The sequence below is a fragment of the Desmodus rotundus genome, chromosome 3 (genome assembly GCF_022682495.2).
Source record: "Desmodus rotundus isolate HL8 chromosome 3, HLdesRot8A.1, whole genome shotgun sequence".
Classification (NCBI taxonomy): Eukaryota; Metazoa; Chordata; class Mammalia; order Chiroptera; family Phyllostomidae; genus Desmodus; species Desmodus rotundus.
This window is the reverse complement of record NC_071389.1, coordinates 24,455,777-24,474,015: the sequence shown is the minus strand read 5'-3', so window position 1 is coordinate 24,474,015 and position 18,239 is coordinate 24,455,777. Positions and strand designations below refer to the sequence as shown.

The 18,239-nt window shown below is 52.3% G+C and overlaps 1 long non-coding RNA gene across 2 annotated transcripts in view; it reads right to left on the bottom strand.

The window, feature by feature from the left end:
• Positions 1-9,397, bottom strand: part of LOC123479086 (uncharacterized) — a 31,555-nt gene extending 22,158 nt beyond the window's left edge. Inside the window, exon 1 of one of the 2 annotated variants that reach the window (XR_006654575.1) lies at positions 9,312-9,397. This is a non-coding gene — a long non-coding RNA (uncharacterized lncRNA). The remainder of the gene's footprint in view (positions 1-9,311) is intronic. The other variant, XR_006654576.1, reaches the window with a different exon arrangement.
• Between the last annotated feature and the right edge of the window lie 8,842 nt (positions 9,398-18,239).

Genomic DNA, 18,239 nt, shown 5'->3' with positions numbered 1-18,239 from the left:
CGTCATTGACTTATTAACAAACCCTTGGAAGAAGGAGGTTGTGAGCGACTCGCTGTAGTACTTGGGACGAGTGGGTCGGCAGGAGAAGGGGCGCTGTGGGTACAAGAGCTTGGTGGCTGGCTTTTCTGTCTGGCCGCCACTCCGGTTTATTTACACATATGATATTCTGGGCCCTCCTCCCCCCTCTTCCTTTCTATAATTCATGACCACTTTAGCAGGGTAATTCCTCCAGCCACCTTTGCAAGAGATTGGCCCCTTGCAAGCCCCCTCCACTTTCCACTGGGGATGTGAACGGCTGGGCCTTATGCCCAAGAGAGAGGGTCAGAAGTGGAGTCTTCACAGCTGGCTGCCCATACACAAGCCAGTTCAGTCCTCCTTGCCCCCCACGGCTCACATGGCCCAGAGCACCTTGCACGGGTCGGGGTCTTCTGCACTGATTCCCCGTCAATCCAAAGTGCCAGAAGTACCCTTTGGTTCAGTCCCTGCCCAAGAGGAGGTCACGAAGATGCCACTGAGTCTTGCCCATGGTCTGGGGAGAGGAAGGCAGAGAACCTCAGAAGCTTTTTAATGAAGGGAGGCAACAGCTGGAGCAGCAGCCCTCTTTAAAAATAATCCTCACACTTGTTTATTATTGTCATTAATATTAATGGCTATGCTGTTAATATTCATATAGCTGCATTAATATCGTCCAGGAGCACCTGGGATCTCTAAACACCCCTAATGGCATGTGGATTCTGCTTCCAGGGCCCCCACCTCTCCGTAGGTCCCTCCCCACAGACTTGATGCCCATCCTACACAGATTTTTAAGCCACCCTGCTCTCTGATTGGCAGCTGCCTAGCCATGCAGGATTAGGAGCCACCTCTAAGGCCCAGGGCTTTGGCTGGGCAGATGGGACTACCGATGAGGGACGCTGGACATTTCCTGCCTCTCCAAGGGGCACAGGAAAGTGTCTGACAAAGGTGACTTAAGAAAGAAAGATAGTTAGTTCATTTCCCTTCAAAAGCTCAATTTCCTGCAGAGTCTAAAAGAGACACATTGGTTAAAAACAAAGATGAGATATCATTTTTCACCAATTAGATTGGCAAAGATAATTATAATAACAATGGCAACAGCGGCGACCAGCCCTCCGCACTACTCTTACTGAATCTTCGTGACAACCGCCCGTATATCCTTTATGGGATTGTAAATGCGTAAAACATTTGCGGAGAGCAATTTGCAATATGTGACCAAATGCCAACTCCACTTACCCTGACCCAACAATTTCATTTTTAGAAATTTTCTGTATGTTAATAATCGAAAGACTTCTCCCTCTAAGTGAAATCCTCTTTCAGTTCCCCTTTATGCCTGCCCGTTCTTTCCCCTTCCATCCCCTGCCTCTTGTACATTCATCTATCAACCTGAATGTCACCTCCTCAGAGAAGTCCTCCCTGCCTTCCAAGTCTAAGATACCTTCCCTCTTCTCACCCCTTCACAGCCTATACATGTCTTTCATACTCTGGGTAATTTTCCTTTGTCGTCCATGTCCCCTGTTCACTGGATAGCTTTTGGATAAATGCTTCCGCCATAAACCCATTGGAGGAAGTTGCTGTCTGCCCTGCTGGCTGGGGCTGGATGCTCTGTCTTCTCACTACATCGTGAACTCAATAAAAGCAGGGACTGACCATGTTGTTTTATTCATCATTTCTATCCCCAGCCTACCACTGGGCTGGTACGTAGAATACACTCCATAAACATTTGTAGCGTGAATGAATGAATGAATGAATGAATGCAAGTCTGATCCTACTCAGGGCGGCGCTGCAAGCGTGGAGTCTATCTGTGTATCTTTATGCACAGAGAGAAGTCTGGAAGGACGTTCACCAACATGTTACGTGGTTATCTCTGGATGGTGAAATCTGAGGTGATTTTTCCATTTTTCTTTGAACTTTTCCACATTGTCTGAATTTTTTGCAACGAGCATATGTATCCCTTTTTACAAAATGGTAAAGCTGCTTTCAAAAGAAAAAGAAGTAGACATACATTGGGAAAAGATGGGGATGCCAGATGACCGGGACAGAAGCTGAGCCCCGGGGGCTGCGGGGCCCTCTCCCCCCACGCAGCAGGGGAGGGACATTCCGGGCTGCGCCCGTCTCACCCTTTCTCCAGCCACCTCATGCCCTGTCCAGAGTGCAGCTTCTAAACAGGGATTTCCGCATTTGATTCTTCTGACATGTTTTACCGCCTCTGAGCTGTTTTGCAAAATTCATAGCAGTTTTCGCAGGCTCCAAGCTTCCTGGGACCAATTCCATTTTGAACAATAGCAGAGTGTCTGCTTGCGGGCGAGGTCAGCCCACCCCAGAGCAGCCTCCCAGCCTCTGTGAGCTGGGACTGTGGGGCTGAGTGTCGAGGCCGCAGCATGAAAATACATGAGCTCGTCCTTGTCCTCGTCCTCACCCTCCCGACAAGCAGAGGGAAGGAGGGAGGATGTTGCCCCCCTTCCTGGCCCTCCCTTGCCCTGAGGGGACTCTCTCCCACAGAGGTGAGTGAAGCAAAGTCCTTCCCAACATCCCCTTTTTCTTTCTGGATCACATCCTGTGGGTCTCCTTGCCCAAGCACCACGTAAAGCCCTGGAAACTAACTGACTTGGCCAAGCCAAGGTCACAGGGCAAGATATGGCAGGGCACACAGGGTTGAAACCAGGGCCCCTGCTGCCTGCTCTGTGCGTGCCTTAATTTAAAAAGGCTTGGTACCCCTTCCTTAAGATACATTTGAGAGGTATCTGCAGCATGGTCATTACCCCAAACTAAGCCACAAGAGACCACATCACTGGCCTCTCTTAGCCCTGGCCTCCCTCAGCAGGATCCAATATTTAGTACCCAGGGGGATTTCTATAAAACACAAAACTCACCAGTCATTCCTCTGCTTAAAAGCCATATTCTGTGGTTCCACATCACCTGTGGGGGAATCTGTGCTCCTTAGCCTGACACTCAGCGTCTTTTGTGATACAGCTTCTGTCCTGCCTCCCTCCCTGGTCCTTCCTCCCTGCAGAAGGTAGAGTGATGCTTCTGCTCTGATGCTGGCCCTCCCCTTCGTAAAGGCCTTCACTGGCTCCCCACTGCCCTGCAGACACACAGATGACCCACTTCAGCTCCCCTCTTTCCAGCAACTCCTCCTGGTCTCCAGCCACTTCGCATGGGTTGGGCTGTGTCACAACTCCATGTCTGTGCCCCCTTGCTGGTTCAACTCTTCTCGGTTTCTTCATCTGGTTAATTGTCCTACTCATCCTCCAAGATTCTGTTCAACCATCGCCTCCTCAGAGACACTGTCCCTAACTCCTCCCCACCCCTATCAACTACTCAAAGCTGAACGAAGGTCCCCAAAAAATCACCCTGTGCTTTCGCCCTGTTAACCTTGCTGGTCACTGCCTATCTGTGGACTCCTCTCTCCCACTGCACTGTGAGCTCCTTAAGTGCAGGGCATCCGGTGCCCAGTGAACACTTATATTGTTGTTACAAGAAAGGTAGGTTTGGTCAGTCCCATTTCACAGATGGGTGAACTGAGGGGCCAAGAGGTGGAGAGATCGCCCCAGAGCTAGCAAAGGGTGGAGGTAAGGTTTAACCCGGATGTCACCGACGTCACTGTTTCCAGCGGGCTGTTCTTTCCACTGCATCACAACTTCGTTTCCGAACCACCTGAGCAAGCACTTCGTACAACACACACACACACGTCAGCGTCTGTAGGAATGAGCACGAGAATATCCAAACATGTATAGAAGCACACTTCATCCCACTAACACACAGATACACACACACAAACAGCAGACCCCACTGAGTACCTAATGACTCACACATGTGCGCTTACATATGAGCATCCATGGTGTATGCTGTGAACAGGAACTTACATATTTTAGCACATAGGCACATGCATGCATAACCCACACGGATGCATGCCAACACACACGAACGTGTACCCAGGCATGCACACACAAGTGTATACAGGCATGCACAGACACACGGATCCATGCACACATCCCAGTCACAAGTGCACAATCCACAGACATGCGCGAAGGCACACAGGAGTGTACACGTGCACGGTGCAGAGGTGTACATGTATAAAACCACACTCCTATGCAGCCACACCCAGCCTGACACACAGGAACACAGACACAGGCATGCACTCCTATGAACACAGGCAGCATGTGTGCGTGAACACACGAGGAAGCACAGGCATACCCACCAACCCTCACAAGCGGCACACAAACTGGCCGCGTACACAGGCACACACGTGCCAACACGCTCCCTGAGACGCTCTCGCGAAGGGAGCAGGTCAAACGGAGCTGTCTGCTAGGGGCGGGGGCCTGTCTGAGGTACCTCGGGGCGCTCACATTTTTGCAGCTCAGGAAGGCAGCTGACATACCAGCCCGGCTGTGATGGTATTTTGCATAAATGCTAATGTATTAATTACCATGTACAGTACACAGAGCTGCCATTTAAAAGAAAAAGTTAAGACTTTCTAATTCAAAAGCCCCATGTGGGGTGGGGGTTGGGGGCCTGCCCTGCACTGGGTGGGAGCTGGCAGGGCAGCCAGGCCCACGCCCACTGTCCTTGCACTTGGGCCCTTACCTGCAGGCTTCCAGCCCAGCCTGCCTGGGTCAGCCAGCAGGACCTTGGCCTCAGGGGTCTGGGTGCTCTCTGGGGAACATGCCACACAGGAACCCCTGGTCTGGAAGAGGGATAGGGGCACAAGGAGAGCAGGTAATGCCTCAGCTGAGGAGGGGTGGTCCCCAGGGTGGTGGGGGGAGTGGTAACTGGGGCCGAAGGGGGAGCCGGGGTGGATGGACAGCCATCACGATTCTTTTCCCCATTCAGTCCATTCTCTGCACAGCAGCTGGAGTAACCTTTTAAACCAGCGCACTGGATTATGCCATGCCCTGACTTTAATCCTTTCAAAGGCTTCCCATCGCTCTTAAAGTAAAGTTCACACTCCTTAAAAGGGCCTGCAAAGCCCAACAAGAGCTGGCCTTTCTCCTACCCCTCCCTGCCTCTGCTACCACACTCCTCCTTCCTTGCCAGTCACCTCTGCTGGCCAGTGGTCCCTTAGCTTCTCTAGGCTGGCTTCTTCTCATCAGCCAGGTCTCACCTGCTGCCATGTTAGGGGGACTCCCCCTGACTGCCCCTGGACACCCCATCTAAAGAAGCCCCCTCCCATCGCTCTCTTACGTCACTGGGGGTTTTGTCTTCGTAGCACCCCTGGCTGCAGTCCTCTTTGCTGATTTGTTTTACTTGGTGCTATACCCTCAGCCCCCACTGTCAAGTGAGCTTTGGGGGAACTTTGCAGACCTTGTTTCATCACCATACTGCAGCCCCCGGCAGGGTCTGGCACTTAGTAGATGTTCAGTTACACGTTTGCTAAATGAGAGAAAGACCTGGAATGAATGAGACATGCCCTTTCTGGCCAGCTCCATTCCAGGTGCTAACCTCAGGCAGCAGTGCTCTCTCCACCTGCCTGGCAGGATGGCCCCAGCTCTTCTACCTCCCATGGGGGCGCACAGCCTGGAGCAGGAGATGGAGGCCCCATGCAGAAGGCATGTCCGGCATCACGTGACATCTTAGAGAGTCCAGGCCCCCTGAGTCTTCCCCATCACATGAAAGGGAGCCTCAAACGATGCTATGCAACAGCAGCGAGAACTGCTCCTCAGCCCTTTCCCTTTGCAGTCGCGTTCCACGTCCCCCATCTTACTCGGGCCCTGCGAGGGAGGCACCATCTCCCCAATCTCAGAAGAAATGGAGGCTCTGAGACACAGGCGATTCTCCCAAAGTCTCACCGCCTATCAGAGGAGGAGCCAGGGTTTGCATCGTGTTTGATGCCAATTTGGGGCTCCCTGCACTGAACCACCAACCTCCTCTCCCCCGAACCTCAGGGACGCTCCTGGCAGTTGGAGCACAACAGAAACGAAAGGTCCGAAGCATGCCCCAAGGGCCCCCCCTTACCCCCTCCCACCCCTTCCCTGAGGCAGGAGGCAAGGTAGTCCTGCCAGGCACGTGAAGAGGGTACCTAGGACCAAACCAGCTCACTCCCCAAACACAGGAGTAGTCCTCACTTTGCCCTTCACCCTCACCCTCACCCTCACACCCATGCCGCTGCCTGGGACCACCGTTCTCCCAAACCCGTCCTCTTCTCCCCATGCCCACTGCCCTGCCCTAATCGAGGCCACATGGCCATCATCTCTCTGTGTGAAGGCCTCTGGTCTACACCCTCAGATCTGCCCTCCACCCGCAGCCAAAGCGGCCTTCCTGAGCTCAGCTCCTATCCCCGCCATGACATCCCCCTCCCCACCCCAACTCCCTGGCACTGCCCTTGGAGTGATCTGTAAATATACACCATTGTCAAGAATGCACACTGCCAGAGTTCAAATTCTGGCTCTGCCACTTCTGAGCTCTGTGACCTTGGGCAAGTCACTTAGCCTCTCAGTGCCTCAAGTAACTAATCTGTAAAATGAGAATAACAACAATACCTCCCTCATAGGGCTATTATAAGGATGAAATGAGTTAAAATATGTAAAGCACCAAGAACGGGGCCTGGAACCTGAAAACCATGATGCTGTAAGCTCTGTGAGGACAGGGATCAGACTGGGGCGGCTGCTCAGAGGCTCTGTGCCCACACCTCAATCCCTTTCTGCCTGCAGCCTTCGGTCTGTTCTCCCCTGGCCTGGCTGAGTGCTGGCCCAAGAGGGAGAAGAAGGGCGCGACCTAAGCAGGAAATGCTGGCAGCATCAGAGTTCCAGTCCCAATGAAAACGACAGGCGGCAGCCAGAGAGGGCTGCTCCCCGCGGAGGACTGGGTGAGGGCTGTACCCTTCCGAGCCCCAAGTTCCCTGGAAGCCCCCACAGGGCCAAAGCTCCCTTTGTCCAGAAGGTCAGGAGCAGCTGGCCAGCTGTGGGGAGTTCCGCTGCTCTGCTCCGGCCAGCAGCCCAGATGTGCGTGTTTGCACAGCCGAGTCTGGGCTCTGAAGCAGCCTTGTTGAGCATCATGAAAGGGCGCTTGTGAAGAAGCAGCCGGCCTCCACACCCCGGCCTGCCTGCCTCCAAGACAGCAACCAGGAATGCAGCCTGCAGGAAGCCCTCCCTCCCAGGCCTGCCAAGTGCCCCTCTCCGGCCTGCAGAGTCAGGGCCACTGGCATGAGCAGGGTCCACTCGCCAAGTACGGACTGGATGTCTGCGTCTGCTCCTTTTCCGGTTCCTCTTCTGTAAGATGGGAGAGGCCTCCATTTCTCCCTCCTCTCAGGGAGGCGATGTGGTCTCTGGGAAGCCCACAGCCTTATGGGCAGAAGAGCGGCATGCCTAAGAGTTCTGAAGTTAGAGAGACCAGAAAAGAACTTCCACCTCCGTGAACCTCTGTTCCTGCTGTCATCTGGGAGGTGAAATGACATAATGAGAAGGAAGGACCCAGCATGTACTGACACATAATAGGTGCTCAATAGCTCTGTGTCCCCTCCTTCTCTAGTCACCAGGCTCCCAAATGGGGAGCCTGAGGTTGTCTGCAGTGAGGGCCGGGGATCCCAGGCATGGTGCCATGCAGCTGGGCAGCACTCTACTTCCACACAGAAGAGTCTCTGCCCCCTCCCCATAGTCCCTGGGCACAGCTAGCGTCCTGACACAGCTGGTACCTTGGCACAGTGGGGCTTAGAACTCCAAATTCAGTTAGTTCTTCGTTGGGTCTTGTCCAGCCCTGGGCAGGGCCAGTCCCTGGGCTCAGCTGGTTCACCAGGTACAGCCACCCTTGAACATGGCCGTTTACTGGGCAATGCTAGCCTCTGGACACGGCTGTTCCCTGAAACAGTCTCTGAGCACAGTCAGGCCATGTGCAGTCGGCCTCTGGGCAGAGCTGTTCTCTGGCATAATCAGTCCCAGGTCACAGTAAGCAAAGTAGCTCCCTGGGCACAGATGGGCCCCCTCCAAACACAGTGCAGCCTCTCGGGGTCTCTGAGAACAGGTGGTCCTGGACACAGTCAGCCCTTGGGCACAGCGGATCCCCAGGCATTGTCACTCCACAGGCACAGCCATTCCCTGGATGGCTGGTTCCTGGGCACACTTGGTCTCTGGGCATGGTCAGCAGTCACTGCACACCGTTGTTTCTGGGCTCAGTTGGGTCCCTGGGCGCCTAAGGTCAGTCTTGACCCCAGGACAAAATGGACCCCTGACATAGTTCATTCAGATTCCCCCCCTTGATTAATTTGCATAAACCCATCACCACCTTCTCTGTGGCCCCCATCCATCCTCAGAGGACCTGGAGAACTGGAACCCAACAGGAAGTGTCCTCTGGGGCCCCAAGAGCCCTGGCATGCCCTGCCTCATGACAAGTGGAGGGGGCAGCGCGCAGCCGTGGGGGAGCGAGCTGCAGGACTGCTTCTCAGGAGCGGGGTCCACCCTCAGTGTAGGCTGCAGCAGTGCAAAGCATGGTAGAGAAGCTCTGGCCTGGAGGCAGAAGGCCCTCCTTCTCCCTACCCTACTCCCTCTCTACACACAGAATGGGTCCCACAGGTCTGTGGGAGGAGCGCGGGCTGGCTCCTCTGCATGACCGTGGATAAGTGTGTTAGACAAGTTCCTTTTAATTCTGAGGACACAAATTCCCAACCAGGTGGCCATCCCTGTTCTCCAACCAACACACTCACAGCCTGAGGCACAGCACTCACAGGGAAGGGGGAGGTGACCAGTCCCAGAGGAGCTAGACTTCCAACTCTTCCTGAGCCTGACCGGTCCCTCAGCTCCATCGCCACCCAATGCAGCTGGGAACAGAGCAGCAAGCCCAGGACAGGGGACCAGGCTGCATGGAGGCCCCGTGCCCCAGACCTGTTTGGTGCTCACTCCCTGAAGGGGCATGGTTCCTACAGGATGATAATGCGATATGGCATCCCATTAGCTAGCACCTGCCCTTGCTGCCCACCTTCCTTCCCCAGCCCCCATGCACATCAATGCTTAATTGAATTGCCAGTGTAGTGGCGCAAGTCACATCTGTGTCAGGGCCTGAGAATGAAGTGAGTAACACTCTCAGTCACCCAGTACAGGGGGCACCACCCACACATGATAAGCCCCACCGCTCAGGGACATTCAGATCCTCTGGGTCTGCACCTTCAAGACAAAACTGAAGGAAAAGTCAACTTCTAGGACAGGAAAGTGTGGGAAGAGCATGCGGGAAGGGGACAGGGTGGGAAGAGAAATTGCAGAGGGGGTACTCTGGCAGAGTTGGCCAAGCCAGAGCCCACCAGCTGAGGTCTTCCAGCTGCAGACGCCCAAGAGTCCAAGAGTTGGCCCCTGTAAGGTTAATAATTTACTTACACTTTCTCTCTCACTAGTGTCCCAACCAATGCCATCCAACCAGGGAGTCCAAGAGAAGAACGTCCACAGGGAGTCAAAACTCTAAGGCTGAACGGGAAGTCAACCTGAAGAGACAAACAGGCTTAAACTAGGTCAATCCAGTTCAGGCTGATCCCAAACGGCTGCCACTAGATCTAACTGATTCAAGCTGGCTCAGATCAAGCCAGGCCTGTTGGGACCAGCTCAAATGTATGGAGCTGGCCAAGACTGGATGAAGCTGAATCAGACTGGTTGTGACCTGCTCAAAGCACCTGGAGCCATTGGAAGGCCAGCAATTCACCACCTACCTCTTTTGCATTGGCCTTTGCCTAATACGCCTTTATGTATCCCTTCCTCGTAAAACTTCCTGAGTCCTTTTGTTTCCAGTGTGCATTTTGCAAACAGTTTGTAATCCAAGTAACACAATGTAGTTGCAGGACATATAACACCTACATCTTCCCAGACCTTAAGGCGATTACATGGCTGAGTGCAGGGTTTTCAACAGCCTGGGCTCAGGTCCCCACACGGCAGCTTCCTGGCATTGAGATCTTGAGTAAGGTACCTACTTATATTTACTCTAGTTCTCGTGTGTGCAAAATCCAGCTCCTTGTAGAACTTTTGAAGACTGAGACTGTATACACATTAGCCCCATGCCTGGCATGTGATAAACCACGTGGAAGTTACCCCTACATTACTATCATTCCTTGCTCTGACCTCACACAGCGCAGCCTCAGACGACCAGGAATCAGACTCCCGCACTGCCGCTTTCTCAGTGTGTGAACTTGGATAACTCATTTAACTTCTCTGAAGCCTCAATGTCCCCAACAGAAACTGAAGGTACTAACACCTGTCTCAAGGGTCATTTTGAGGGTGAAATAAAATGCAGCAAGCACTTAGCCCCACACCTGGGACATAGTAAACATAGCACTCCATATGTGTTAGCCAATATTATATTAATGACTAATACTGCAGTATTGCTCACGCTGTGCTAAATGTCTGTGTGTGTTAACCCAGTTAGTCCTCAGAACAACCCTGAGAGGTAGGTGCTGTTATTATCCCCGTTTCCAGGACGGGAAACTGAGGATCGGAACACACCACAGTGCCGGGTGCTTCTGAAATATTTTAGGGAACAAAGGAAATTATACATTTGTCAGGGTGAAGGGCAGTGAAAGACTGAGCAGAGGACAAGTCTTGGGAGGTAGTTGGTGATTAAAAAGAGGACAGGCTTTGAAGTTAAGCAAACCTGGACTCAGTGCCCAGCTGAAACACTTACTAAGCCTCACTTTCCTTCTCTCTCAAATGTGAATAATAATCCTTATCACATGGACTTGTGAGGATTATAACAGATATCAGTTAAAGCTTGGACATGTGACTCAAAAAATATAATCTCTCTCTCTTCTCTTCACCCACAAGGCCATTGGGCATCCAAAATGATGTGCATGTGTGGTGACGTTTGTCTGGGGTAACCTGTGTGTATGGCACACCAATGCCATCTTTAGATAACATCTGCCCATGCGTGCAGTCCATCTCTAATGTGGCATGTGTCCAGAGGCCCCCTGCCCTCCCCTGCACCCTGAACACCTGCCAGAAGAGAGACATGGCTCTTCACCATCCCCTCACCCAGGTTTCGGCTGGAACCAAGCACAATTGTCCCAGAGGAACCAACCGGAGAGATGTGACAAGCTGCACCTCAGGCCAAACATTTCAGTTGAGTGAAAGTCCAGTGAGGAAGGGGAGGGAGGCGTGTGAGCATCTGCAGAGGGATGTCTGAATCCACGAGGGTCTCCTTGATCCTTCAACTGCAAAATCCCCACCTGTTACCAGCTTGGGCTAAGACCCTTCCTGGATGATCCTCCTGTCTGCTTCCCACCTGGATGGATGGGACTACAACTTCCCCTGATCTCACTGATGATGACAATGATGATGACGGTGATGATGACTTCTGGCACTTACAACATACAGTGTGGCAGGCACATTTAATAAAATATAGTGTTACATACTCAGATTCTGAAAGACTGGGACTACTTCCTCTATTTGGTAGATCTGCATAGAGAATAAGTAACTGGTCAAGAGGCACACAGCTGGTCAGTGGGGCAAGTAGAGATTTGATTCTGCACTGCCTCGTTCCAGAGAGGATATTTTCTGCCTCCATCTTGATGGGTCCAGGATTCCTTTTCTTACTCTCTTCCTTCTGCAAAGAGTAATGCCCTCTGTGTGGCCAGCCAGTCCTGGGAGAGATACAAAGAATAAAACATGCTCTCTAACCCGCAGGAGCTCAAAGTGGACAGACATGAATCACTGGGAGGTCTGGTTGAAGAAGGACAGGTTTCACCTGCTGTGTCACATAGGTGATGAGGGAGAACTTAAGGCCCAGTGTGAGCGAGCAGCATGGTGGGCCTGTTAGTCAGGTTTGGCTAGGCAGTGCTACAGTAACAACAAGCACTATGGCAAAAGTGCCAGTGACTTAACACATGAAAGTTTACTCCTGCTCATACGAGTCCACAGTGGGCCCAGCAACTCTTCATGGCAGCTCCCTTTCTGGTGGTGGCTCAGAGATGCAGGCTGCCTGTCCTATAGCAACACTGTCTGAAGCACATAGCTTCCAGGTCACCATGGCAAGCAAAAAGAGCTGGAATGTCACTCACCGGCTCTTCAGCGTTTCATTCCAGAGTGTCACATATAATTGCAGCTCACAGACCACAGCCAGATCGATCACATGGCTCTGCACAGCCACAAGGAAGCTGGGAGATACGAGCACATGAATTCAATAAGAAGTAAATGTGTGTGTGTGCTATAGAATGAAGCTATTCACTCCCGTCTGGGCTACATCACTGAAGATCTAATATCCAAGCTGAAGAAAGTGATGTTTCTGTTTAGTTCTACCGTTCTCAAGCCATGTCTGGAGGGCTGTCCCCAGTGCTAGACAGTGCATTTACAGATACTCCCATACACTGCATTCCCAACAAAAGAGAAGACCAAGTTGAAGAGGAGACTTGAAATCTAGACTTACAAGGAAGAGTTGAAAAGGTGTCTGGCCTAAAAGAGAAGAGGCCTCAGATACCTAATTTCAGATTCTTAAAGGACTGTTATGGGACAAGAAGAACAAAACTGCTCCATGGGACTCCATGGGGAAGAGAGAGCCCAGACCAGCAGACAAGTACATAGATGCTTCCAAGGGTGAAAGTCAAAGCCAAGCACTTTTGAAAAGACTGCCTCAGGAAAGACTGATTTTCCTGTTGAAAGAACATGCAAGAAGAAAAAAGCCCTTGGTTTGGATGTTGTGGAAGAATTCAGGTGCCTGACGGCGCTGAAATAAACATCCGATCAGAGTCCTAACAGATAGAGTTTAGATGGCGGGGGAGGGAACGCAGCTCATTCAGGCTCTGAACTTGGTGTCAGGAGGTAACAGGAAGGACTTCAACCCTCAGGACCCCGATTAGTCAGGTTAAGCTAGGCTTTGCTACAGTAACAGCAGCAAAAACAAAACACAAAACCTGGTGGTTTAACAAACACAGGCCTATTTTTCTGGGGCAGGATGAACTGTTCAGACCTGTCCTCTCTGGACTCAGTCTCCTTGCCCCTGCCCCGCCCCTCTGGTAAGAACCCCGGCCACCTGGTGCCTCCCACTCTCAGGGACACTTATGAAGGACACCCAACATGAAAACAAATAAAAAGGAAATCACCCCATCAGAGCTATAAGTAATAATCAATAATTCAAAGCCTTGATAAAGTCTTGCTGGAGAGCGCTTCAGAGAGAAGACACGGGCTGAGTTTCATGGTTAATTCAATGTCAATTAGCTGATTGCTAACTTCCCTCCAGCGAAATCGCATGCAGTGCAGGAGAGAGAAATCAGATGTGCTCTCGCTTTAACAAGCCTGGTGTTTCAATCATTCATCTCTGGCCGCAGGCTCAGAACCAATGCCAACAGACGTTCCTTCACAGTTTTATCAACCATTTCTGCATGTCACTGTTTTCTCAGCTGCCCTTAATTGTCCAGGACCATTTCTGGGAGCCAGGGCTACTGGAAACCCAAAGTCAGAAGGGCAGCCTTCTGCTTCCTGGAAGGTATGGGCCCCACAGCTCCCGAAACTCAGTTTCCCCATAATAATCTCTTCCTCTGTGATCAGTCACTGTGATGATACATGTAAAGGGAATAGCAGAAAACTTGGTACATAGTACATGTTCAGTTAGGGTAGTTTTTCTCTGCCGTCGTAAATCCTGAGGTGGGTATGTTGCTCACCTCCAGGGCTCCCAGCCCCTGTGGAGGCCGTGGACACCTTCAGCACCATGGCCAGAGTCTCTGCCTGAAGGTTGGAGTTGGGAGGGGAGGAGCAGGATGAGAAGATGCTGTGTGGCTCAGAGCTGGAGGGCCAGCGGGAAAATCAGTGTGGAGGGATCCTAGGGATCTCTGAGGCCCACTGCTTCCCTTTGCATAGGAGGAAGCAGGCCCAGAGACGGCAAGGGGCTTCCCAGAATCACAAAGATGCCAGGTCTCTGGACTCAGCATCGCCACATCTCAGGCTGTCCTATAGATGCAAAGGTGAGGATTTTGAGTCCCCTTCTCCTTTCTGGAAACCTCTAGGGCAAGGGACACAAGAAGAGAGTTGTGGATGTACAGGGAGACCCAGGAAGGGGTTGCCTGGGGGAATAGATGCTGCAGGAGACCTAGGCTCTCCCTGGGGGCTCATCCCTAACCCAAAATTCCTGAAGGTGCCCTTTGCCTCTCTCTTCTCCCCACAGCTCTGAGTGGGGGCTTTCATCGATCATTCACACGGCTAGCACTGTGCATGGCACCAGGAGAGCAGGGAGAGACTCCTTATATACACCCAGCACCTTCTCACAGGCGTGTGGCATGCTGTGATGGCTAATTGTATGTGTCCACTAGACTGGGCTTAGGCATGCCTAGGTAGCAGGTAAAACATTATTTCTAGGTATGTCTCTGAGGGCATTCCCAGAGAGATTCGCATTTGAGTTGGCAGAGTAACAAGGGTAACCCTCAGCAACACAGGTGGGCATCATCCAATCCAGTGAGGCCCTGAATAGAACAAAGGAGCAGAGGAAGGGTGAACTTGCTCTCTGTGAGAGCTCAGACACCCATCTCCTCCTGCCCTCAGACCCCACTGCTCCTGGTTCCTGGGCCTTCAGACTCCAACTGGGACTATGCCACAGGCTCCCCCGGGCCTCTGGCGTGCAGACATCACGTCATGGGGCTTCTCGGCTGCTGTAAACACATGAGCCAGTCCCTCAGATGGAGTCTGTTTCCATATTGTTTTGTTTTCCTGGAGAACCCTGACTAATGTGAGGGAGGACCCAAAAGATGGAATTTATTTATTAAATTTGTGTACTTATTCTTACATGTTTAAACTTCAGTCATCTTCCAAGTACTATCCATTTGCTGTAATACACCTATCTAGATGTTTTTTTCTGCTGCTCAAAACAGTTTTTTTAATAATTATTTTATTGTTGTTCAATTACAGTTGTCTGCATTTCCCCCCTCCACTCCCCCCACCCCTCAAAACAGTTTTTGAACTTGTCAATTTTGATGCCTTTTAGTATGTCTGCCGTTTTTTATTCCACCTCTTCCGCATCAGCAAAATGTTTCCCTTTGAGGACCTTCTTCATCTGAGGAAATGAAAAAAACGTTGCTCAGGGGCAAATCAGGTGAACAGGGAGGGTGGGGCATGAGAGTCACATTGTTTTGGGTCTAAATCTGCTGAACACTCAGCACAGTGTGGACAGGTGTGCTCATAAATCACCCATCGTGAAATGGACAAACGCTTTGAAAGAATCTTAAAAAAAAATTCACTGGAGCCAAACGCAGCCTCTCACAACAACGCCAGCTGGCACACGGATACAGATGGGTTCCTAGAACACTCACCTAGCAGGAGAAGCCTGTACTATAGGGGCCCGCCCTCCAGAAGATAATTCCAGGTTTTGGGGGGTCCCTCATTGTACACATGGCCATAGGTGGTGGACTGTGCCCAGGTGTATAATGACAACAGATATCTTGTCCTGTGCAAGACTGGGAATGTTCCTTCCATGACCCACAAGTCCTCTGTATCCCTCTCCTTCCCCTGGGGGTCGAGCAAGGCCACACTCTCTCCAGTCTCTTCTATCACAGGCCACAGCTGGGTCTTGCCAGATGCAGTCCAGGCCAGGGCAGAAGACCTGTGACCCCTCCTAGCTGGAGATCTGTAGAGTGTTTGTTTTTCAAAGAAGAGGGGAGAACCACAACTGGTGCTCTCTCTTAGGCAGTACAGCATAACCCTGGAAACCTACAGAGTCAGAGAGACCTGGGTTTGAATCTGGGCTCTGCCACGTGCTGACTGGGGGATACTGTAAAAGCTGTTTAACCTCTCAGACCCAGTCCCTCCGCTCACAAGGTGAGGGGGAGGACAGCACGGAACTTACAAGTTGTCAGGGGCTTCAACAAGACAATTGCTGTAAAGGACTTCACGTGGTGCCCAGAGCAGAACAAGCGTTTCAGGAAGAAGCAGTTTCATAAATCTTCCTTTAATAAAAGTCTTTAGGAAAAGTCCCAAGCCTCAAAGGTATTCTAGGAGTCTGTCCACAGCAGCATTATTATGGAAGTACTCAAGGGCAGCCTTTGACCTGGGCCCCTCTGACCTCCTGGCCTAGGTACTGTGAGGCTCAGTCAGAGGCCATGTTCAGGGCCAGCCTGGGACTGGGGGGGGGGGGGGGGGGGGGGGGCTCCATGTGAGGTCAGAGTTCAAACTCAGCCTGGGCCCAATCAGAGCTCTACTACTGACTCAGAACCCAGCCTTGGGAAAGTCCTTCCCTATCAGTCTCCATTTCCTCACCTGTAATAAATAGGGAACAACAGTCCCGCCCAGCATGCTTCCCGGAGGTGCTGGGAGGGCGCCATCAGGCCCTGCGTGTGAAGACTTGTGTCGGCCTCGGAGACCAGCTTCACTTCTGAGTTACTTGTATTCCCCTGGACCTCAGGCCTGCCAGGGAAACAGTCTCCCCGTGTTTCCATATGCCCGTGGTGGAGGCTACTCCTCAGGATCGGAACAGTGAGAAGGGGACCGAGAAGGGAGAGGGAGGACACCCGAGGCCCTGCTGCTCCTCCCAGGAGCTGGGAACAGAAGGCTTGGAATCCACCGCACACATATTTGCTGACTTCTCTGCACTCTGCCAGCTCCGGGCATTCACTTCCCAGAAGTTTGTTTGAGTAGATGCAGACGAGCCGGATTTGGGTTCAGCAGGCCTGCCCAGACAAATAGGCTGAGCCCTTTCTCACTGCCTCTCTCACACACTCTCCACCTCTCGCCCTTCCTCTTTGACCCCCTCTCCTTGACCACCTGCTCCTCTGTCTCTTTGCTCCTCGAGCTGTGTATTCCCCACTTGATCCCCTGCTCCAGATTCCATCCCTGCCCTTCTCAGCCTTGCTCTATGCCCCGGGAGGCTGACCCCAGAGGACCACAGGCCCTGCGTGTAGGGTTAGGTTCAGCTGGCGGCCTTGCGGAGACTGCACGGAGGGAGAGGTGGGGGGTCAGGGATTCCTTCCCTGCTCCCTCTCTCCTGGGCACCATTTTTAGCCACAGCTGTGTTTCTCCATGACTCATCTCGCGCCGGCATCCCAAGTTCTCCCCAGCACCAAGTCCTCACTGTGCTGCAATAACACCCTCTCTGCCCCTTGACTGTCAGCCCTAGAGGTGTGGTAAGGGCTTCCAACTATTGCCAGGCAGCCTCTCTTGTTCCCCAAACTCCACCCATGCCTTGTAAGTAACAGATCCATTACAGTCTCTGCAGGTGAACCATCTGAGGTGAATTCTGTTTCCTGCCAAGACCCTAATCCCTAACTCCTCAACCCCACCCACACTCTGGCGTCTTCAATCTCTCTCACCTTCTCTCCCTTACAGGTTCTTTTGAACTCAGGATGGGAAACGTTGAGATTGCTTCTTTCACGTCCCTTAGTGGAGACCTCCCTAGGGTGCTGGGGGTAGTAGCAGGGGTCCGCAGCTGTCACAGATACACACACACACTCACCGAGGAATCGGGAGCCCTTGCATCTTCCTTGCAGGTCGGGAAGAACGAGCACAACTTGGAACTCAAGAGTCAGAAGAGCTGGGTTATAGCACCCCCTCTGCCACAAACCAGCTAAAGCACTAAGTCACCTCCATTTCCTCCTCTATAACTTAAGGAAATGCATGCGGCTTCCCAAGCCATTAGAGGAGCTGGGGGCTGGTGGACAGGGATGTGGTTTGTGAACTGTAACCATGATACACGTGTGAGAAGTGATTACTGAGTTACCGCAGGGAGCCAACAGCGCCCCTGCCTTCCTAAGGCAGGTGAGGGAAAGGATGGCAGGCCTGCAGGACAGCCAACACCTGTGACGGAGGCTGAGCCCTGCCCCACACGTGACAGGAGCCAGTGCTTTCCAAAGGACACGCTAGCGCTACTGAGGGAGAGGTTGGAGCTAGAACTGAGCTGAAATTGGCCATGAGATTGTGGTTGAAACTCACGCTGAGATCAGACTCAGGATGGGGCCGAGGCTGGGCTTGGTGCTGAGCTTCAGCTGAGGTCTGTATGGAGGCTAAGGTGGGAGCTGCATCTGCGTTCAAGCTGAGGCTGAGACTGACGCTGCTTTCGAGATGGAAGCAGGGTTGGGGCTACGATGAAGATGGAGCCTATGGTGGGCTGGAATTGGGGCTGAGGTCGGAGATGGAAAGGGCTTAAGGCTGGAGCTGAAATCTGCATTAGAGGTGGGTTAAGAGGTTGAGGCTGGGGTTAGGGTTTGGCTTGGGTCTGGGGCTACAGGTTGAAGTTAGGACGGAAGCTGAGATCATCACTGACTCTGAGCCCGAACGTGAAGCTCCAGATCCCTCCCTGCCCACTAAGACCTCCCCTGGCCTTCGGGAGTCTAACCGACCCACACAGTGGAG